Source organism: Eumetopias jubatus, unplaced genomic scaffold (assembly GCF_037043125.1).
Source record: "Eumetopias jubatus isolate StellerSeaLion01/CBP00866 unplaced genomic scaffold, mEumJub1_p1.0 scaffold_6, whole genome shotgun sequence".
Classification (NCBI taxonomy): Eukaryota; Metazoa; Chordata; class Mammalia; order Carnivora; family Otariidae; genus Eumetopias; species Eumetopias jubatus.
The window spans coordinates 77,820,829-77,844,410 of record NW_028274812.1 but is presented as its reverse complement, the minus strand read 5'-3'; the positions used below and the strand labels follow the sequence as shown (position 1 = coordinate 77,844,410).

Below are 23,582 nucleotides of genomic sequence, written 5' to 3'. Positions count from 1 at the left end.
CTCCTGTGTTCACCCCTCAGGAAATCAGTACCTTCATGTAACATAAGCCACTAGGCATTCCACCCCAATCCCCGCTCCGATGTACCTGTTGTAGCAATCCTCCACTCGTTCCCCTCCAATTTTTCTTCCATTTGCTCGGAACAGTATCTCTCAACTGGAAGTTAGAGGAGAGCAACCTGTGTGGGCTCATGTACACCCCGGCATGATGGCCCAAACACTGAGACGTCTTTGCCTGCTAAAAATAAAACACATTGCTTCTAATACTATCTGTATCTCTAATTGGCAGAATTTCTGTGGGAGAAGTCAGGCGGAAATCTCAGGTAGCTGAGCAATTCCATTTCTAAGTATCTAATTTAAAAGTATCTACACATGCCGGAGAAAGGTAGGAGGGTATTTAATGACGATGGAAAGTAGAAACCGCACGGAAGTCAACAGGAAAACACCTCCCGTGTAGTATACTCACAGGCCGTACCATGACGCACGAATGGTGCGTGTCCACTAGAAAATCAGACGAAGTCACCCTTTGTTCACAGCCTGCCTGGATTTCGGCCGCCAGGTGTTGGGCAAGATTTGCACAGCTGTGCTGAGAAGTCCCACCCCTTGCCTCCCAAGTGAACACAGAGCTGTAGCAGGGCCAGAACATCGTTTGAAGCCTCAAGTACTTAATACATATGGATTATGTTTTTCCAAGCCAGAAGTCCGTGTCGTGGGTGTGGCATTTTCTCAAAGTTGGGTAGGCAAGAAATATCTATTTTCTCCAAATCGAATCATATCTGACTGCCATCCCCTACGCCACTGAGTTGGCAAGAAATTCCGTTGTTTGTGTCCTCTCCTCCAGGGACTTACATAAAAATCTGGGAGGCTTATTTGGGGCCCAGAAAATTAGCGAGTCTCTCTGTGTCACGCATGGTTCAGATTATCACTGTCAACGGTCCATCTGAGGAGTGGGCTCGGCTCACCCGGTTCTGGGCCAACCAGCTTTCCTTCAAGCCTCATTCTCAACTGAGCTCAGCCCTGCCCTGGGACACGGGTAAGGACCTGGGTCTGAATCTCAAGAAGTTCAGGACCTACAGACCTCCATGTTTTTCCTGGGCGTTGGGAATGCCCTTTCCCTCAGTTTCAAGAGCTTCCCATGTTCCCTCAACAGACACATTCGCCTATCCCTTCCCTACACAAATACTCCCCAGCATGTCCCTCAATAAGCTTAGGCCTCTGAAAGAGAAGGGAGCTTTCCAGGCTGCCTGAAAGAAAGGTTACCGCAACCCAGTAGTTCTCAAATGCGCGGTCCTGGCCCGCAGCATCACTATTAAAGGTACCCTTATGGTTTGAAATGCCAATCCCTGGACCCCGCCCCAGACTTGCCGCATTAGAAACCCTGGGAGTAGGGCCCAGCATGCTGTGTTTGTAAGCACTGCTGGGTCCTTAAAGCAATTTGGGGCTATCTGCTTAGACCCCCAACAACCACCTAGAGGCAAAAGGTCTTCAAGTCCTGGCTACCTCCTTTAATAAAGTGCGGGAGCAAAAAAAAAGAGAGGTAAAAACAAAACAGCTCTCATTCTTTCCCATGCTTCTACAACAATAAAATAACAAAATAAATACCTTAATTATCTCTCCCCTTTTATAAGGCACTGTGTAAAGCACAGTCTGGATTTATAAAGAATGAAGGAAACCTGAGAACTCATCAGATCCTCACCTCTCCAACAAATCCTCACCCCCCACCTTCCAGGTTTAAAAATTCAGGAGGCTTTATCCTGAAAAAAAGAGCATGCTGAGAAATAAAGGTCAAGTGTTCAGACTAGGCTGTTCCACATCTCCATGGAATGTAGAAACGTGTGAACACCCTTAGAATTTCAATTGGGTCTCCTTTTGCAAGGATTTTTATGCTAACCAAGGTGGAACCAGCATACAACTTCCTTGTAGTAAAGGATTCTGTACCCTCCCACAATATATTATACCAGATAATGATAATTTTTATTGCATCATCTTATTTCAACTTTGTTATAAGGTTTGATTCATGCAAAAGTGGAGAGTCGTTCTTGTTCTTAAACCCAATTAAATCACCATTTCCTGATTCATCCTCCTGCTGCCCCAGATACTTCCAACACATTTCAGACCTGAAATTTTCTGAACTACTTCTTTTCCAAGTCATTTTAAGAACCTAGCATTAAAACATAATTACATGACTGAAAATACTTTTGAAGTCTGCTCAGTGAGACTTTTTTTAATAGTGAGGTTTCTGAATTGTGTGCCTCAGAGGACAATTTTCTGAGCTGTGTATAACTCGAGAGCATCTCTCTGAGCCCATTAGTCACCTTACAAAATTACATGAACTCTTTCAGGCCTCCCGGGGTAGCAACGATTTAGCAATAAATGAATGGATTACGCCTCATAAAGTCATATTTTAAAACAGCTTATATTAACAACCAAGACTGTTGAGTATTTTTTAGGCTTCCGATATTACAGTCGCCGTTTTTACTATGAAATACAAGATTCACTTTTTATAGAATCAAAAAGATGTTAGAAAGCCAAATGGAGAATTAGTCTCTAAGTTTTACTTGAGGAAATCCAGGCCAGAAATCAATTCAGACCTTGACCAAGGTCACACAGCCCGGTTTCCGTGCAGCAGGAATTGGACGCCCGCTTTCCTCCAACTGCCAATCCTCATTTCAGCCAATTCTTAATTTTCCACTAACCAAAAAGCCAGCCCATTACCTTCCAGCACACGACTGCCACCTAGTGGTGATAATGGTCATTGCTGCTTATGCTTACAGACTCCAAAGCCAGGAAGGAAATGGAATAAGAATTAATTCACCTTTAAAATTTATCCAGAGTCTACTGCTCTGTTAGGCGCTTTATGTTATCTTGGTTAATCGTTTTAATACTATGAACTAGGCATTTTTATCCAGGAAGAAACGAGGCTCAGTCGAAGAAATTTACCCAAGTTCACAGAGCCTTGCTCTCAGTAGCTGCATCACCTTCTTCTCCCCTGGGGCTGAGTCCCTGTCCTGTAACTTTGACCTGCCCAAGGCTGGCTTCTCTTAGCTCTCGGCAATCCTCTCTGACCTGTGCGCTTATTCCCTGGGCTGCTGTGATTGGTTCAGGCAGAGCCAGTAAGACTCACGGACACTTTCCGGGAACAGGTGAGGGAGAGGAACATGCAGTTTTCCATTCACACGGGTTTGTAGTAAAAACAGTGTGGGGCGCCTGGGTGGCTCAGTCGGTTAAGCATCTGCCTTCCGCTCTGGTCGTCATCCTGGGGTCCTGGGATTGAGCCCCACCAACGGCTCCCTGCCCAGCGGGGAGCCTTCTTCTCCCTCTCCCTTCCCCTCCCTCCCCCCCCCACCCCCCGCTCGTGGTCTCTCATTCACTCTCTCCCAAATAAAAAGAAAAAAAAAAGTGTGAAGCTTGCAGCCGCCCCTGCTCTGCAAAGTGCAGCTGAAAATCAAGTCACCACAGGGCAAGAAAAGTTAAGAGAGAAGGAGAAACTGAACCTAGGGACATCCCTAGTGCTCCCAGTTTCAGCTGTGTTTGAAACTAGCTCTACTCCTGGGACTTCAGTTCCGAGAACCAGTCAATGCCTCTTTAAGGATTAAGTCAGCTTGAGGTGGGTTTTTTGGTGTCGTGTGCTGAAAAGTCCAGGTTCGTTCTTATTTGGTTTCTTCTCTTTTCCTACTTCCAACTGTCCACAAATCAATATTTGTATTGTCCTTATGCTTACAAGGCGTGGGTCTGTTTTCCAATACTTATCATTCTATTCTTGCAGGTACAGTACTTATGTAAAAACGTTATTCAGAAATATTTAAGCATAATTTTTTAAATGAAGTTTTCACATAAATTTTAAAGTACAAAATTCCTTGGAAATCTTTTATTTTTCATCCTAAATATCAGCTTCTCAAGAGCAACCAGGAAGTCTACGATCTAAAGTAATTAGTTCTTTCATTAAAGCAGGAGCCGAATAGAGCTTTGGGGTTTGTAAGGGAGTCTCACCATCTGTGCAGAATTCCTGTGTCGTTATGGCTTAAAGGAGTATCGGGAGTTTTTGTCAAACAAGACATAGTCCCTTGAGAATATCACTCATTTATTTAATGTAAGGTCAAGACATATAAATGCCTTGGGAAAGGTAGTCCTACAAATCAATAATTTTTTTAAATGTTGGTAATTTATTCTTGGATAATAGGAGAAATTAACTCCTTTTCTTATAATTATCTCATCTCTTAAAATTACATATCTCATTGTTAATTATATAATCTCTTTACTAATGTTCAGGTAAGAAATGTACTACATGCAATTTTCTAAACCAGGGAACTTCTTGGGAGGTGATTCATTTACAATTTCAGTGGTAAAATAAATAACTTGATCCCAAAAGGCAACACCATGCTTATAATTTGCTTTCCCAATGTTACTATCAACTTTTGGAGACTATTTGCTGATTAGTTTGAGGGTTGGTGGCCTGGCTGATGGCTGCCCTAAGCAATGTTCAAATGCTTACCACAAAACTATCCAATGAAAATGTTTTGGCTGCAGCAAAGGAAAGTTTTGGGTTTTTTTGTTTTTAACTATTTAAGGCCACTGTATCAAAATACATTTTGCAACTAATACATGGAGCCATGAATAAACACTGTAGTTAAGGGCTTTTTTTTACTGAGTCATTTTAGTGGTTCTAAAACTCTTTTTAAAATTGTTGACCAAGGGGCATCTAGGTGGCTCAGTTGGTTAAGCATCACACTTTTCCTGATTTCGGCTCAGGTCATGATCTCAGGATCATGGGATGGAGCCCCACGTCGGGCTCCTGGCTCAGGGGGGAGTCTGCTTGACATTCTCTCCCTCTCAACCTGCCCTTCCCCCAACTCTCTCTCTCTCTTTCTCAAATGAATAAATTAAAAAAATAAAAATAATAAATAAAATAAAATTGTTGACCAAGTTGTCTCCAGATTGCTGGCTCCTCCCCTCCCCACACTTTCCCTGGTTTTCATACTCTTCTCCAAAGAGTTTCAGGAACAACTAGAAGAGAAGCTCAGGTAGGGGTCAGTCTACTATCACCACCACTCATTCCCACCCTCAGCTCCTATTCAAGGAGAGCAACTTTGCTCAGAGCTCTTTTCTTATGTATTGGGATTTCTTGATTTTCTTTCACTCATTGAACCATTGTCTCTTGAAAACCCAACTATCTTTTAAGCATGATATTAAGGTATTGTAATATTCCCTGAACAAGCGAGTCCCTACCTTTATGTTCTAGTGGAGAACAGACAATACACAAATACACAAGAGACTAAACAAAATAATACCAGTGGAATGGAGTATAATAAAGAGAAGAAAGTGGTAGTGTGGTAAAGGGTCACCAAAGGGGTCAGGCATCATTAGAAAAGGTGCTGAGGAAATGCCTCACTGAGAAAGTGATATTTGAGTGATGTATTTGAGCCATTAGAAGGTTGTAAACAGAGGTTTGATATGATCCAATTTTGTAAAAATTGTTTTTTTGTGTTTGATGAAAGGAGGCAAGAGAGAGTAACAAGAGGGCCCGTAGGAGGCAAGTGGGATCATCCCAGCAAGCAACCATTTGGCTAGGACTAAGATAGTAGAACACTGGCCATTAAGATAGCAGAGAGAAATAGACACACTGGGCATATTTTGGAGGTTGACAGAACTTGCTGTTGATTTGCATATGATAGATGAAGTAAAGAAAGAAATCAAAGACCACTCCTAGTTTTTTTGGTTTTGAGCAGTTGGATGAGAGGTGATGCTTTTCACTAAGATAGGAAAGACAGAGAAGAGAAACAAGTGTGGCTTGAAAATGTAGAAATAAAATTTTGTTTTGGATGGTTCTGATTTAAAATGCCTCTTAGATACTCAAGCTGAGATGCAAAGTAAGCAGTTTTATATGGAGTCAGAAGCTTAGAGAAGGAGGCCCTAGAGATCTAATTTTGAGAGTCAAAGATGTAAAGCACTGGGGTGAAAGTGAGTGGCAGGAAGGGACCCAAGACCATGTTCTAAGCACTCAAGCAATTAAAATTTTATCAGAAGAGGAAAGAGCAAGATAGAAAGAAAACCTGGAAAAGGCAATGGATTTTTGCAAAACAAGCAAATTCCCACATCCCCCAAAAGACTAAAAAAATCTGAAGCAATTACAATGGATATTCCCAGGATTAAGCCTCAGGAGTCCTTCAAAATTCCTTTGGACCAAAGCAGGAAATCTTGGCCAGTGATTCAGGAAGAACACTAGGAAAATTCAATGAATTCTGCTGTTTTAAAGAGCCCAAAAGTACTATAACAGGTAATTTAGAGAGAATAATCCCATTCCCTAAATGCTCTACTCTGGGGCGGGGGACAATGCCCTAATCCTGGGTGCCACGGTTAAAATCTTTAAAAAAATAAAGCTGTATTTATTTGAGAGAGAGTGAGCATGAGAAGGGGGAGGGACAGAGGGAGAGGGAGAAGCAGACTCCCCGCTGAGCAGGGAGCCCACTGCAGGGATGCAGGCCTTGATCCCAGGACCCTGAGATCATGACCTGAGCCCAAGGCAGACGCTTAACTGACTGAGCCATCCAGGTGCACCACAGCTCTATTGTTTATATTCACATGGTTATTGTTCCCAAAGGTGCCCCAATACTTGGGTACCTAGATCAGAAGATGCCAGTTTCATCTACTCTTCCAAATTGACTCCTGTTCCATGCCAAACAAGGATTTCTATATTGAGCACAGACTACCCATCCAGAAGACCTTACAGTGAGTTCCCCTTCAAGAGTGCCTTTCAAATTTCCTGGCAGACAAACTCAATTAAAACCATTGGTCACCCGTAAGATAAAGTTTAATAACGTTGGACCGCAACAGGGAAAGAATGGACTTCTCCACTCTTCCGTTCCCAGGAAGTTCTTTGGACCAAAGAAATTTACAAATATGCAAAGCTTCCCCAGACATTAGATGGCATCCTAAGGGGTAGCAGAAAGAGCAGACTTGGTCAAGCCACACAGGATTTTATTGTGCCCTTTCTTTATGTGAGAGGGAATCTTCTTTCTTAGAATAGTTGATCCTCAATATTCACAGATTTTGCATTTGTGAATTGCATACTCAAAATTTACTTGTAACCCTAAAATCAGCATTCCTGGGGATTTCATTATCCTTCATAGACATGCATAGAGCAGTAAAAAAATTGAGTTGCCCAATGCACACATTTCCTGCTGAGGTCAACTCTGCCTTCATGTTTCAGCTCTTTGACTGTAAGCAAATATCCTTTGTGTGGTCTGTCAGTGCCACAGTTTCCACATTTTTGTGTATTTGTTGGTGATTTCCCTTTTTTTGGTGGTTTAAAGGCCCCCCAGGAATAGTGCCGAAGTTCTCTGTAGTGCACCTAAGCACAAGAAGCCTGTGCTGTGTCTTACCGAGCAACTACGTGTGTTAGACAAGCTTCATTCGGGCACAAATGAAAGTGCTGTCTGCCATGAGCTGAATGTTAATGAATCAACAATATATATTAAATATGTTGTCTTGAAATAAAAACACATAAGAGAAGGATATGTTTCGATCAGTTAGCAAGAATGTTGTGTCCAGAGGCTCTTGAGAACCTAACCCTGAATTTGCCTTAGAAGCAGTGTTTCAGTATTCACTAATTTAGTGTTTGTGGTGACTTTATAGAACATAAGTATCGTGAGTCATGAGAATCAACTGTATTTACATTATCAAAGGGACACCAGTCAAGTGACTTTCCTAAAGAAGACACCTACATCCAGGTGACCAAGGTGTCCACCTAACATGCACAGAAAAGTGCCTTTAAATGGCAGATGCTCTTCCTTTTAAAAAAGGCAAAAACAAAACAAGAACAACAAATAAAAATCAAAACAAACATTTAAAGCATTGTTTAACCAGTCCCCCACCCACACCCCTCCCTCGGTAAATATATATACACAAATATATGCATATATATATGTATATGTAAGCAAATATATTTGTATATATGTATATATACACACAAACATGTGTATGGGGTGAAAAAAACTAAACACCAATTTTAGAGTAAAATTGATATTAATGAAAGCATTTGGAGTAAATCCTGGCAGATGATATAAATTTTAGTGAAATATGCTCAAACGAGAAAATTGCAGATACAAAGTTATTTTGATACTACATGTTATTAAGAATTAGAATCGAACATAACCCAGATATTAATATATTACTTCACTCTTACCTCACACAATTATGTGAAATCTTTTTCTCGGAATGAGATAAAGAAAAGTTGATGTTTTCTATTTCTCCTTTGGAAATATCAGTAGGGGATTGTTAAATAATGTTACAAACACACAGTAAATTATTACATAACTATTCACAGCATGTTTTAGAAGAGTACTTAATATGGGACGATAGTGATCTACAATGAATCTTCAGAATCATACACATAGCATGATCACAAGTTTTTAAAAATTATATAAATGTTACAAATACAATGAGAAGACCATACTACAACATTTGAAGTTATAAACTTCAGCTATGATATTCAAAGTAGGCTTTATTTTCTTTGTACTGTTCTGTATTTTCTATACGTTCTATAATAAGGGTATTACCTTATATAATAAAAACTATTATTAGTTATGATTTCTATGCTTTACCACTGCTTTTATTATTCAAACCTAAAAAGTATTCACTTTCATTTTTATATTAAAAAGCTACATTTTTATCATTTAACATCTCAAATAATTAACATTTCTTTAAACTTTCCAAAACCTGAGTGAAATGTAATAATCACAGTCAGGTCTCTGTTTTTCCAATAATGAACGGCAATGTGAACAAGCCCATGCAGATAATACGAAAGTTCTTTTGGGTTTGGAAATGTGATGCGATTTTCATGCAGAAAATATATCTTTCCAATGCTGAATGTCAAATGAGCCTGTCTTCCTGGGGTACCTTCCCTCCAGCAGGCAGAGGGAAGAGACTGCCAGGTCTCCAAGTGACAGCAGAATGCTGGGAATAATTTGCAAAGTAGAGAACCTTCTACCATGATCATTGATCATAAATCATGCTATAAATTGAAAGGAATGAAAAATAAGCAAATATCTTTCGAGAAAATGGTCTTCAACCGACTGGCACAAAGACAGATACAACCACCCAGTTACATAATATCTCAGCAGCTAGCAGCAAACTGCCTTCAGCAGTTGTCTGACTGATGTAAGTAGGCTAAACAGTGTTATTTTTAATGGTGCATATTTGGCATCTGTTTGGAAACCTTGTGTAGAGCATTACAAAGAATTCATTGTGAATACTAGGCTCTTGGTTTTATATTAATCATTAAATTCATGAATTTGTAATGAATATTTAGTATTCATCTCTTAAACTATATACTTTAAGATGCTCTGGGTTCATTTTGAAATGTTTAAAATAAGCATGGGCTAGTTTTCTCTTGCTCTTCATAAAAAACTCCAAGAGTTGTAAACCCGTCAATTCTTGGCCCTTGACTTTGATTTCTCTGCTACCGTTTGTTGCTATACGTGCTCTCTGTTTTTGTAGACTTGGATGGTCTCCTTGCATTGTGCTGGGTTTCCCCTTGTGTTCCCCTTCAGGGCTGGTGAAGGACATCCTGGAGAAAATTCTGACTCAACGAGCCTCTCCTACTCTGTGGGGTTATAGAAGATATGTGACTGGCTCCCCACACAGACTTCAAGGACAGATAGAATGTGAAACTTTGAGGTGCTACTTGGCAGTACCCAGCCTCAACTTGAAGTGAGATCATAAGGCCAGAGAACATAGAAACGGTCACACAGCTTCAGGCTGTGACCAGAGACCTATTCCTAACATGGCTCTTTCTGTCTTCCATAGTCCCAGGCTCTATCTCAGATCCAGAATCAAGGGTAAAAGAATAGGTATCACTGAACTTGATCAATTCTTTCCCCTCATATTCATTTTCTAGCTCTTTCAGAAAAAGCGATTCTCTTCCAGAGTTCTCTCCATGAATGTAGAGTCCTAGAAATAAGTCTCCCAGTTGGGAGTGTCTGTGCTGACCCTGTGGGATCAATTGGTTGGGTGATAAACATCAACCTGTGTCCTGATTTCTAGGGTCCTAGATGGAGGAGACCCAGGCATTCATTAACAGGCCTGATTCCTCCTTGTATCCAGCCTCGGGCTACCCAACAGTCTGGAGCTAAGGTAAGTGGTTTCCCTGGAGAACTGAGAGTAGCAGTACTTAAAATCTCAGCTAGGCAGAAGACAACTGCTCCCGAAGGCACTACATGTGCAAATGTTCAGCTTCGCTTGGAAAAACTTTTATAAACTTACATAAATATCCATGTGGACCTAAGTTTCTTCTAAGTTAAAGGTTGACATCGAAAGTTTTTTTTTTCTTTTCATTTTATTTTTAAATTGTCTGGTGTTTTATTTGCTCCTGACATTTATTTTTTTTGTAAGATTTATTTATTTATTTGACAGAGAGAGACACAGCGAGAGAGAGAACACAGCAGAGGGAGAGGGAGAAGCAGGCTTCCCGCTGAGCAGCACCCTGAGATCATGACCCAAGCCGAAGGCAGACACTTAACAACTGAGCCACCCAGGCGCCCCTCCTCCTGACATTTAATTATGAGTTGTTAGAGTTCCCCTAAAGAAAATCTGTTTAGATTTCAAGTACTAGCATGATAATGCCACTTACTTCATTAAGTCTTGGTCACTTGAACCTCACAGCAAAACCCGTGGAGAACCACCAGTTTTACCACAATGACAAACAGTCTCTGCTGAGGTGACAAGCAATGCCTTTTTATATTTGAAGAGTCATCGATCATGCAGGTCCTAGGAACACTGAAAAGGGAAAAAGTCATGGTTACTTTTGAAGGAATGAAGTAATGGTCGAAAAGATGGCTCAGGGAAGAAATATATTTTAAGATGTGGGGTTACTGCAGAGTTTTGCTGAACGCCAGGAGCTTTGGAACTGGCAAACCATTTTTACTTCTGTGTAAGACATGCTCTGGGAACAAAACAGACATTTTGTTGGGACGCTGTAGGACAGTTTGATTAACTTTCTTTCCTAGGACAAAAGGCTACCATTTAACGCAAAATCCTCAGGAGCCTACTGCAAATTGAGCGACTCAGGCAGTGATGTTTATCCATTTGAATTCCATTTGAGTTTATTGATTCCTTCATCTGAGAAATAAACAATCAAAAAGAAACAGGGGCCAGTTGTGGAGGCAGTAACCCCGGTCTTCCTGGTCTTTGCTGTAAATCGTAGGAAGGGATATGTTCTAAATTGCTCCCATTCGTAAATGCTTCTAGGCTGTTTCTTATGTGAAAAATTACTTATCTTCTAGCTCCTTTTTCTGTCTTTCATTAAGCTACAATAGCCTAGTGGCTAGCAATAAAGAAAACTGTACTAAACAATTGGAAATAATTTTCCCAGGAGACTAGCTAAATGAAAATTTGTTGGGTTTTGTAATCAGCATGAGCAGAGAATGGTATTCTTACTATCGGCAAGGTGGCCCTTTGGACCATGCAGGCCGGGAACGCCAGTACTTGCTGGGAACCCCTAGATGCAGGGAAGACAGCTGTGATTAATGATTCAAAGCACCCCAGGTATATGCAACAAGAAGTTCAGTTGCACTTCCATTTACAAAACAAGATATATCTGGCAATAAATAATGCCTTCAACCTTGTTTTTTTCCCCAGACTAATCCGATTCATTAATCAAACTAAGCCATTATTCTAAACCCCAAGGCTTAATACACTACAAAATGTTCACACAGTGAGGGAGGATTGATTTGTGGTTGGGGTAGGGGAAAAGAAGGATAGTCTTTTGTTTCCTTTCTCTCTCCAAAGTTTGCTGTTTAAAACGCATATAAAATGTATAATTTAAAACCCTCTCGGGGCGCCTGGGTGGCTCAGTTGGTTAAGTGACTGCCTTCAGCTCAGGTCATGATCCTGGAGTCCCGGGATCAAGTCCCACATCGGGCTCCCTGCTTAGCGGGGAGTCTGCTTCTTCCTCTGGCCCTCCCCGCTCTTGTGCTCTCTCTCTCTCTCTCTCAAATAAATAAATAAAATCTTAAAAAATAAAAAAATAAAACCCTCAGTTTCTTGAGCTAAGAACACCCGATTGTTATTCAAATAGATACTGATATGCAAAGGCCACAGCTCTGGTCTGAATGTTTGTGTCCCCTCTCCCCCAAATTCATACATAAAAATCCTAACCCCTAAGGTGATGGTGTTAGTAGGGGAGACCTTTGGGTGATTAGGTCCTCATCAGGTCAAGAGAGCTCTGCTCTCAAGGATGGGATTGGTGCCCTTATAAAAAGGGCTCCAGAGAGATTCCTCGATTCCTTCTACCGTGTGAGGAAACAAGAAGTCTGCATCCCAAAGGCTCTCAACCATCCTGTCACCCTGATCTGGGACTTCCTGTCTCCAGAATTCTGAGAAATAAATTTTTATTTATAAGCCACCCAGTCAACAGTATTTTGTTATAATAGCCTGAACACATTAAGACAGCTATACTCAGAGAAACTGTAGAGAAAGCCAGTGTTTCCATTTATAAGCATGTGAAGACAGATGAGGGGGAGGGGAAGCCCACCTGAGAATAGAACAGCCTAACATAGGACACCTGGGAAATCTCACTCCAGCTGAAGTGAAAAGGACTCTTTGAAATCTTCATATTTTCTTGGCTGACTCAAATGTTGTAGAGTGTTGCCGTCATGTTACATATTTTTACTCTCTTCACAATTTTAATTTCATCCCTTTACCCTAGGAACTGTTCCTTGTGGTATAAGAAATTTGTAATAGCCAAATTGTTTTAAGAATCATTAAATTTGGCAAATGTATAAACAATCTTAAGTATTTTTGTAACTCAGTCATTCCACTTCTAGTAATCTGTACTAAGAAACTAAACAGACATAAGTTCAAATGAGTTTGTGTGTGTGGGCGTGTGCATCTCAAGATGTTTATCACAGCGTTCTATATACAAAAAATTAAAATACAATGATAAAGTTTTTAATTTCTCAAATCAGTTTTTAAAGATCTTAAAAACTACAAACTAGAATATTAAACCCTCACAAAAATTATGTTTTAGAAGTTATTTAGAAAAAGTTTGGGAGGTGCCTGGGTGGCTCAGTCGTTAAGCGTCTGCCTTTGGCTCAGGTCATGGGTCCAGGGTCCTGGGATCGAGCCCCCGCATCGGGCTCCCTGCCTGCTCAGCAGGGAGCCTGCTTCTTCCTCTCCCACTCCCCCTGCTTGTGTTCCCTCTCTGGCTGTCTCTGTCAAATAAATAAATAAAATCTTAAAAGAAAAAAAGAAAAATTTTGGCTCCTTTAACTGTAAAAATCCATAATGTAAAACTATGTTACAAAATTAACTATATGTGAATCTTAATATATTTATAATATATTTGCAAATAGTATGTATTTTTTTAAAAATAAGAGGAATTATTTCAGAGTGTTAAACTCGATTATCTCTGGGTGGTGAAATTCTGAATTTAAAATTTGTTTTTCTTTTCACTATTTTCTAAGTTTTTTCTTTTATTTATTGATAATCAAGAAAAAAGGCATATAAAATAAGTTAAGCCAGTGGATACAACCATAGAATATGAATGCTTTTTACATAATTATCCTACACTTCATTGCAGTCTACTATTTACAATACTATATAAAGGTTTTTCAATTAGCAATAATCGTGCCTTGGATAAACCTCATTGGCTACGATACTGCCACTGTGCAAAGCTATACATAAAGGTTTTTCATTCTTTTTGTTTTACTAAGAGAGAAACTTAACTGTTTCCTGGCTTTCAGTTTTCCTAGTGTAGTTTCAAGTTTCTCACCTGGAATGGAGATTGAATGTAATATATCGCTATCCCTGAATTTAAATAAGACATCAAAAAAAAAAAAAAAACCCAAAACAGGTCACTAGAGTTAAGAAACTAAGACACATTTAAAAATGATTACATCTCAGTAAGTTAGGAATAGAGTGGAACTTTTTTAACTTGATAAATAATAACCACAAAAAGCCTACAGCTAACATGATACTTAACGGCAACAATCTAGAAGCTTTCCTGCTAAGATCAAGAACAAGGAAAGGCAAGGGTGTGGATAGAGCTAGAGAGTATGATGCTAAATAAGTCAGTCAGAGAAAGATACCATATGATTTCATTCATATGTAGAATTTAAGAAACAAAACAAATGAGCAAAGGGGAAAAAAGAGAGAGAGAGGCAAACCAAGAAAGAGACTCGTAACTTTCGAGAGCAAACTGATGGTTACCGGAAGGGAGGGGAGTAAGGGGAGGGTTATATGGGTGCTGGGAATTAAGGTGAGCACTTACTGTGATGAGCACTAGGTGTTGTATGCAAGTGTTGCATCACTAAATTCTACACCTGAATCTAACATTACACTGTATGGTAACTCACTGGAATTTAAATAAAAACTTAAAAAAAAAGAACAAGACAAGGATGTCGCCTCTCACCAATCCTTTTCTTTTTTTCCCGAATTTTCATTTAAATTCTAGTTAGTTAACATAAAGAGTAATACTGGTTTCAGGAGTAGAATTCAATGATTCATCACTTACATGTAACACCCAGTGCTCATCACAACAGTGCCCTCCTGAGTACCCAGCACCCGCTTGGCCCATCCTCCACCCACGTCCGTCCATCAAACCTCAGTTTGTTCTGGTTTGCTTCCCTCACTCTCTCTTTTTTTTCTTTCCCATATGTTCATTGTTTTGTTTCCTAAATTCCACATATAATTGAAATCATATGGTATTTGTCTTTCTCTGACTTATTTTGCTTAGCATACGACATACTAGCTCCGTCCAAGTCATTGCAAATGGCAAGACTTCAATCTTTGATGGCTGAGTGATATTCCACTGGATATATATCACATCTTCTCACATCAGTCAATGAACATTTGGGCTCTTTCCATATTTCGGCTACTGTTGATAATGCTGTTGTTTCCATATTTTGGCTACTGTTGATAATAAACACTGGGGTGCATGTATCCCTTCAAATCTGTATTTTTCTATCCTTTTCAACATTATACTGGAAGTCCTTGATAATGCAAGAAAACAAGGAAAGGAAATAAAAGATACACAGTTTGGAAAAAATAAATGAAACTGTCTTTTTAATAAAAAGATTGTCTATGTAAAAAATCCAAAAGAATCAACAAAAAAAACCTCCTGGAGCTAATAGAAGATTACAGCAAGTTTGCAGGATACAAGGTTAATATACAAAAGTAAATCACTTTCCTATATACCAGTGATGAACAAATGGAATTTGAAATAAAAAACACAATGCCATTTACATTAGCACCCTCCAAAATGAAATATTTAAGTATAAATCTAACAAAATATATACAAGATCTATATGAGGAAAACTATAAAATTCTGATGAAAGAAATTAAAGAATAGAGAGATAGTCCCTGTTCATGAATAGGAAGATTCAAATTTGTCAAGATGTCAGTTCTTCCCAATTGGATCTGTAGATTCGATACAATCCCCACTGAAACCCCAACAAATTATTTTGTGGATATTGACAAGCTGATTTTAAGGTTTATATGGAGAGACATAAAACCCAGAATAAAAGGGAGAAGGCTATTTTGAACCCAGTTGTAGTTTCAGGTTGAAATATTGAGCCAACACAATATTGAAGGAGAAGAACAAAGTTGAAAAACTGACACTACCCCACTCCAAAATTTACTAAAAAGCTACCATAATCAAATGTAGTATTAGCTAGAGATTAGACAAATATATCATGAAACACAATAGAGGGCCCAGAAATAGACCCACATGAGTATTGCCAATTGATCTTTGACAAAGAAGCAAAGACAATACAATGGAGAAAAATAATCTTCTCAACAAATGGTGCTGGAACAACTGGATATGCACATCTGAAAACTTGGATCTAGATACAGACTTCTAGCCTTCAGAAAAATTAACTCAAAATAGGTCATAGACCTGAATGTAAAACACAAAAGTATAAAACTAGAATGTAACATAGAAGAAAATCTAGATGACATTGCATTTGGTGATGACTTTTTAGTTACAACACCATGAAAGAAATAATTGCTAAGGTGGACTTCACTAAAATTTCAAACTTCTACTCTATAGAAGACACTTCTACTCTGCAAAAGAATGAGAAGACAATCTAAAGATTGGAAGAAAATACTTGCAAAAGACATATTTGATAAAGAACTGTTATCTAAAATATAAAATTAATTCTTAAAACTTAATAAGAAAATGAACAACCCAAGTTTTAAAATGGGCAAAAAAAACTGAAAAATATTACCAAGGAAGATATACAGATGACAAATAAGCAGTGAAAAGATACTCAACATTATATGTCATTAAGGAATTGCAAATTTAAACAATGAGATCCTACTACACACCTATTAGAATGGCCAAAATCCAAAACACTGACAACACCAAACATTGGCAAGGTTGAGGAACAATAGGAACTCATTCATTGGTAGTGGGAATGCAAAATGATACAGCCACTTTGGAAGACAGTTTGGTAATTTTGAAAACATTCTCACAAAAACCTGCACACAGATGTGTATAGTCACTTTTATTCATAATTGCCAAAACCTGGAAGCAACTAAGGTGTTCTTCAGTAGGTGAACTGGATAAATAAACTGCAGTTAATTTATTTCCTAGTATTTTGCTAAGGATTTTTGCATCTGTATTCATCAAGGATATTGGCCTGTAGCTTTCCTTTCTTATGATGTCTTTTTCTAACTTTGGTATGGGGGTAATACTGGCTTTGTGAAATGAATTTGGTAGTATTTTCTCTTCTTTGTTTTTTTTGTTGTTGTTTTAAAAGATTTTATTTATTTGACAGAGAGAGACACAGCAAGAGAGGGAACACAAGCAGGGGGAGTTGGAGAGGGAGAAGCAGGCTCTCCACAGAGCAGGGAGCCAATGTGGGGCTCGATCCCAGGACCCTGGGATCATGACCCGAGCCGAAGGCAGACGCTTAACGACTGAGCCACCCAGGCGCCCCTCTTCTTCGGTTTTTTGGAAAACTTTGAGAAGGATCAATGTTAATACTTCTTTAAGTATTTGGGGCACCTGTGTGTCACAGTCAGTTGGGCATCTGACTCTTGGTTTCAGCTCGGGTCATCGTCTCGGGGGTCATGAGATTGAGCCCCACATTGGGTTCTGTCCTCAGTGCAGAGTCTGCTTGAGACTCTCCCCCTCTCCCTCTGCCCCTCCTCCCAGCTCTCTCTCTGAAAGAAACAAAAATAAATCTTTAAAAAAAAAAATCCTTCTTTAAATATTTAGTAAAATTCACCAGTGAAGTCATCTAGGCCTAAACTTTGCTGGAAGATTTTTTTGATTATCTACTCAATATCCATACTAGTTATGAGTCTCTGTAGGCTTCCTATTTCTTCATGATTCAGTTTGGGTAGGAATTCAGTTTCCAGGAATTTATTCATTTCTTTTTGGTTATCTAGTTTGTTGGTGTATAATTGTTCACAGTAGTTGTCTTTTTTTTAAAAAAGATTTTATTTATTTGTTTGACAGAGAGAGAGACAGCTAGAGAGGGAACACAAGCAGGGGCAGAGGAAGAGAGAGAAGTAGGCTTCCCACTGAGCAGGGAGCCGATGTGGGGCTCGATCCCAGGACCCTGGGATCATGACCTGGGCCGAAGGCAGACGCTTAATGACTGAGCCACCCAGGTGCCCCCACAGTAGTGTCTTATGATAAGTTTTTATTTCTGTATCATCAGTCGTAATGTCTCTTCTTTCATTTCTCATTTTATTTATTTGAATCTTTTTTCTCTTTTTCTTAGTATAGCTTAGAGTTTGTCAACTTTGTTTATTGTTCAAAAAACAACAACCCTTAGTTTTGTTGATATTTCTCTACTTCCAATTTTATTTATTTCTGCTCTAATCTTTGTTCTCTCCTTCCTTCTGCCCACTTTGGGTGTGGTTTGTTCTTCTTTCTCTAGCTCTTTAAGGTATAAAGTTAGTCAAGAGGAAGCCACTAGAACTGCCCTAACTACCAAAATGGTAAACCCAAAGTCATGTTGCATTACTGGAGGAGTAAATGTGCAGAGTGTCATCACCAAATACTTGAAAGTTTCCCTTGAAGGATGGTGATTTCCACAACATTCCCATTGAATTGATTTATTTTGCCTGTGCAGAAAGCAGATGGAACTCAGGAAATGGTAGCACATTACTCTAATCAGGCAGTGACTCCAATTGCGGCTGGATTCCAGGTATGTTTTGTTACTGGAGCAAATCAATACATCCCCTGGCTCCTGGTATACAGGGATTTAGCTTGTTACTGCACTTTTTTTAAAAACCTGTAACTATTAGTAAATATTATCAGGGACTCTTTGCTTTTGGATGGCAGGGCCAACAGCACGGCTTCAAAGTCCTACCTCAGAGCCATGCCAGGTTGCTGGTGCGATGCCATTATCTAGTCCTCAGGGACCCCAGTCACTTCATAGCACATCTCATCACATGGTTTCATTACGTTGGTATCAGCAACCAGTTAGTGAGCAGGAAGTAATAACTACCTCAGGAAAACTGTTAATATATATGCATGTCAAAGAGTGTGAAATAAATCCCTAAAAACACAGGGGCCTGCCACCTCTGAAGTTTCTAGAGGTCCACTGGTCTAGGACACGTTAACATATCTTTTCCAAAGGGAAGGAAAATTGCTGCATCTGGGCCTCCTAAGAAAGTGACACAATGTCTAGTGGGTCTCTTTGGGTTTTAGAAATAAAATATGCATCATTTTGGTGTACCACTATAACCCAGTTAACCTAAAAACTAGAAATTAGTGGAGTTGGGAAAGGAAAAGATTCTGCTACAGATCCAAATTTCTGTGTAAGCTTCTCTGATGTTTGAACTTGTATTGGTCAGGGTTCAATCAGAGAAGCAGAATACTAGTATGTACATACATACATATATGTATAAATTGTTCAGTATAAATGATATATATACTCAAAGGGTAAAACTCTAGAGCTTCTAGAAAAAAAGAAAAACAACATAGAAAATCTTTGTGACCTTAGAGATGGCAAATATTTCATAGAAGGACAAAAAGATAAAAATCATAAAATACATTCCATCAAAATTCAAAGCTTCTATGCATCAAAAGATACCATTAAGATAACTAAAAAGCAAGCCACAATTGGGAGAAAATGTTTGCAATATAAATATTTCACCAAAGATTCATACCCAGAATATATGAAGAATTCCTACAACTCAATAATAGAAAAACAAACCATTTTTTTAAAACTGCAAAAATTATAATAGACACTTCACAGAACAAATTATATGATTATAGTTATACAAGTGGCCAATACACATGTGAAAAGATGCTAAACATTGTTAGTCAACAGGGAAATGCAAATTAAAACCACAATGAGATACCAATTTACACTAACTAGAATAGCTGAAATTAAAAAGATGGACAACATTTGTTACAAATGTAACTCTTCTACATTGCTGCCAGGAATATATAAAGATAAAACTTCTTTGGAAAACAATTAGGTAGTTTAAACATATACTTACCGTATAATTTAGCAATTCAATTTGTAGGTATTTACTGTAAGGAAATGAAAATATATTCATAAGAAAACCTGTACAAGAATTCTCATAGCAACTCTTCCATAATAGTCAAAACCAAGCCAAACCAAACAAAACAACAACAATAAAAAGCAATTAAGAAAGTTAATGTCCAAATTATATTGTGGTATATCCATACAATGAAATTCTTCTACTCAACAACAATGAAAAAATGAACTACTGTGTATCAGTTATCTGGTGCTCTGTAACAAACCACCTCAAAATGTAGTGACTTAAAACAAAAAAAATGTATTATTTCTCACAGTTTTGTAGGTTGACAGAGTGGTTCTTCTGCTGGTCTTGCCTAGGCTCAGTCTTGCGTCTGTATTCGGCTATTGCCTAAACTGGGCTGAAAAGATCCAGGAAAACCCCACTCACGTGTCTGAGGCTTTGATGCCGGCTGTGGGCTAAACGCACCTTACTTAGCAGGACTCCATGTGGCCAGATGGTCTTATCCTCTAGGGTTTCTCTATCTCATCAAGACAGCCTAGATTTCTTTATATGGATGCTGGGCTCCAAAATTTAAAGTGGAAGCTATCAGCTTTCTTAAGGCTTGGAGTCAGAGGTCCAAGTCAAAAGTCAGAACTCAAAGAATATCACTTCCAATTGAGTCAGAAAAGCAGCCCAGGTTTCATGCGGTTGGAAATAGACCTTATCTCTTGATGAGAAGAGTAGCAATGTTACATTACAAAGAGACAAGGTGATAGAAAAATGTGATTCATTGAGAGGGTATTTTCACCAATATAACATCATGATACATACAACAACATAGATTAATCTCAAAAACAATACTTTGGCTGAAAGAAAACATTCACAGAAGAGTAAACGGCATATTATTCCATTTATATAAAATTTTAGAACAGGGAAAATTAAGCTATGGGGCAGAAATCTGAATACCAGTTGCATCTGGTCATGGGGATAGGAGTGGAAAGGTTGATTGAAAATTGGGACAAGGAAGCTTTCTGTAGTGACTGAAATGTGCTATGAATTTTAGGTTATCTTCATTGAATTTAGTTTTTCATGTGAAATCAGCGTATCATACAAATCTTTCTTCTTTGTTCATATAATTCATTCTTCTCCATTAATTAGATTAGCAAATAACTGAATATCCTATATATTACTCCTATCAGAAGTTTACTTCTTAGTGAATTACAGCTTTTATTGTGCTCTGCAAACCTTTTTGTTACAATTTGCTTCTCAGTGCCCCAAAATATGTCTATTTCCTTGTTCTTTATTGCTTTTCTTATAGCCCATCAACTTTTGAGCACAAAATCTATAGAAAAAAATGAGAAATGACTTAAAGAGGGTTCCCCACCCAAATTTTTATATAGCTAGAGGAAGTAACAAGTAAATCTGTGTACATAATTCAAATGAATAGAAAATCAGTTTTTTTCTTTTACCACCAAACCAAAAAACAAAACAAAACAAAACAAAACTTTTTTAATGGAGAATTTTTAGTATATATAAAATTAAATAGACAAGTATAGCGAACCCATTACCCAACCCTAGCAAGCATAAACAGACCAGTCTTGCCCCATTTGTACCCCAACCCCAGTGCTATTAGGGATGGACTATCTTGTTACACTTACTCTTCAAAAATTATCTAAGACAGCATGTGTGTTTAATTTACTCCATTAACTAGATGAACCTGAAAAGAAAACAAAACTGTTGTTAAAATACCAAAGTAATTAGTAACTTCTGATCCTGAAAGGCAACTTTTTATCTGATGAGATGAAGAGAAGGAGCAACACATTACATATTCATGTTTTTAAAGAGTTCACACAGCTCTTGGTCCTCAGCTCATAACTGCTATGTTACCGTACAACTGAGGGCAAATGTTTTTCAAATGACAGGATGCAACTTTCCAGAACATATTCTACTGGTAGAAGAAACTCACAAATAGATTTTCATTTGGAAAAAAACAAAAACAAAAACTTAGAACTGCTCATAAGATTTCCTTTTGTAACACTTTTTCATCATTATGACATGTGATCAGAACATGTCTTTTCCAGTGTAGAATCTATGTCAGTGGAGTAGTATGTGGTGTCTGCGTTACCTAATAATTAATTTCATACGTATTCTCTCATCATTTCGATTATTATTATTTTAAAATTTTTATTTATTTATTTGACAGAGAGAGAGAGAGAGCACAAGCAGGGGGAGGAGCAGAGGGAGAGGGAGAAGCAAACTCCCTGCTGAGCAGGGAACCTGCCGCAGGACCCCGGGATCATGACCTGAGCCGGAGGCAGACACTTAACTGACTGAGCCACCCAGGTGCCCCTCATCGTCTCAGTTTTTTTTGTAAAATGTTTGGATAAAAAGTCACACTTTTTTTCATTTTGACATTTTTTTTCAAGTCCTTGTGCAACAATGGATTAAATTCAATAATTAGATGATTTCCATAAAATTTCCATTATTTGAGAACCTCACTTTTCATTATGACCTCTGTGGGACAAAACTTTTTCACTTAAAATATAGCAACTGTAACTACTTTTTAGCACACTAGAAATAATATTGAATTGTTTTTGTTCTTTAAGACACTGGTCCAGTGTGTTTTGTTTGATTTGCATATAAAACAAATAAACACAGCCTCCTTATACTCTGTGTAGTCTTCCTGACTTGAGCATTGTCAATGTGGTCGTTCAGCCTGAACACTTGTCTTATATAAGTTGTGTCTGTCTGTTTGAAAACAGTTTACGAACAATTAATGCAACCTTTAGTGTTGGTCTAGGCTAGCAAGGCTCTCTAAGTAACTGAACTATTTACTTTTTTTATTCTGACAATATCTGTTTAAGACTCTTTTTATTTTACATTCTGTTCTGTTCTCTATACATATTAGGACCACAACTTTGAAAAACAGTATTAACTTAACAATGTTGAAATTTTCATTGCCTTTTGTAACAACGTGATGAAGGAAGATGTGACTCCTAATGAAGTCAAGTTCTCCATCAAAATGGAGCTGCTGTTGACCATCTGGAATGTTCGCTGAACTTACAATTTCTCTCCTTTTACTTTCCTTCATCCTTTATTTTATCCTTCTAGAAGTAGTCCAGTTCTCATAAACATATTTATCTTTTCTGTTGTCATTTTTATTACATTTGTTTGTTTGGGCTATTTAGGTCCTTTTCCTTATCTTCATGATTTTGTTCACAAGAGACTTCAGTTTCCTTGTGATGTATTAAGAGAAATTAGACATTTTAAAGCTACTACAGTCTTTTTTTTCAGAATAGGTTTTTGGCTGCTAGTTGGATACTTTCTATTTCTTCTTTCAAAAATTCAGAAAAAATGTACAAAATTAATCTGAATTTAAGATATGCAAAAGTACAATTAAAATGCATATTTAAAATTGCTCCTGTACTGTATAGAGCTATATAAATTGGTAATCAAATCACTCCTACTATGTACATTAACTTGTTGATGGATATGTGTAGGAATTTTTATCATTGGAACACTATTTTCTTCAGGTCTTTTTACTGCATCTGGGGGCAATTTTGTATGTGGTTTCACTATATCAGTGTCAATGTTATATGTTTTTTCATCTGGAACTACTGTCAGGACAAGATGCATTGGATAGGCTAATATATGATTGCATCCATCGGGATGCATAAAACATGCAACCTCACACACAGACCTTCTGGATGCATGTGGTACTGCAATGGTTTTGCTGTATAAACACAGGAATTCTTTTTTTTTTTAAGATTTTATTTATTTATTTGACAGAGAGAGGAAGAGAGCACAAGCTGGGGTAAGAGTAGAGGGAAAGGGAGAAGGAGCCTCCATCCCAGGGGCTCCATCCCAGGACCCTGGGATCATGACCTGAGCCAAGGGCAGATGCTTAAACATCTGAGCCACCCAGGCGCCCCTGAACACAGGAATTCTCATAAACTCCCTTTTACATGTTTCCCATCAAAAATGTATAAGGTATTTAAAATTGTATATTCTGAATTATTTAGTTTATCCCTAATAAAATTTCCATTTTTTGTACGTATTGTGGAGACCAAATCTTCCACTAACAATTTTGCGTGTCTGATCATTGGAAGAAATTTCAGCCGACTAGCTTCAGGTCCATA

General features: G+C 38.3%; 2 pseudogenes; one reads left to right on the top strand and one right to left on the bottom strand.

Annotated features, from left to right (window-relative positions):
- The first annotated feature begins 473 nt into the window (after positions 1-473).
- Positions 474-23,582, top strand: part of LOC114213006 (parafibromin pseudogene) — a 38,434-nt pseudogene continuing 15,325 nt past the window's right edge.
- On the bottom strand, positions 13,542-13,669 carry LOC114213088 (U4 spliceosomal RNA; annotated as a pseudogene).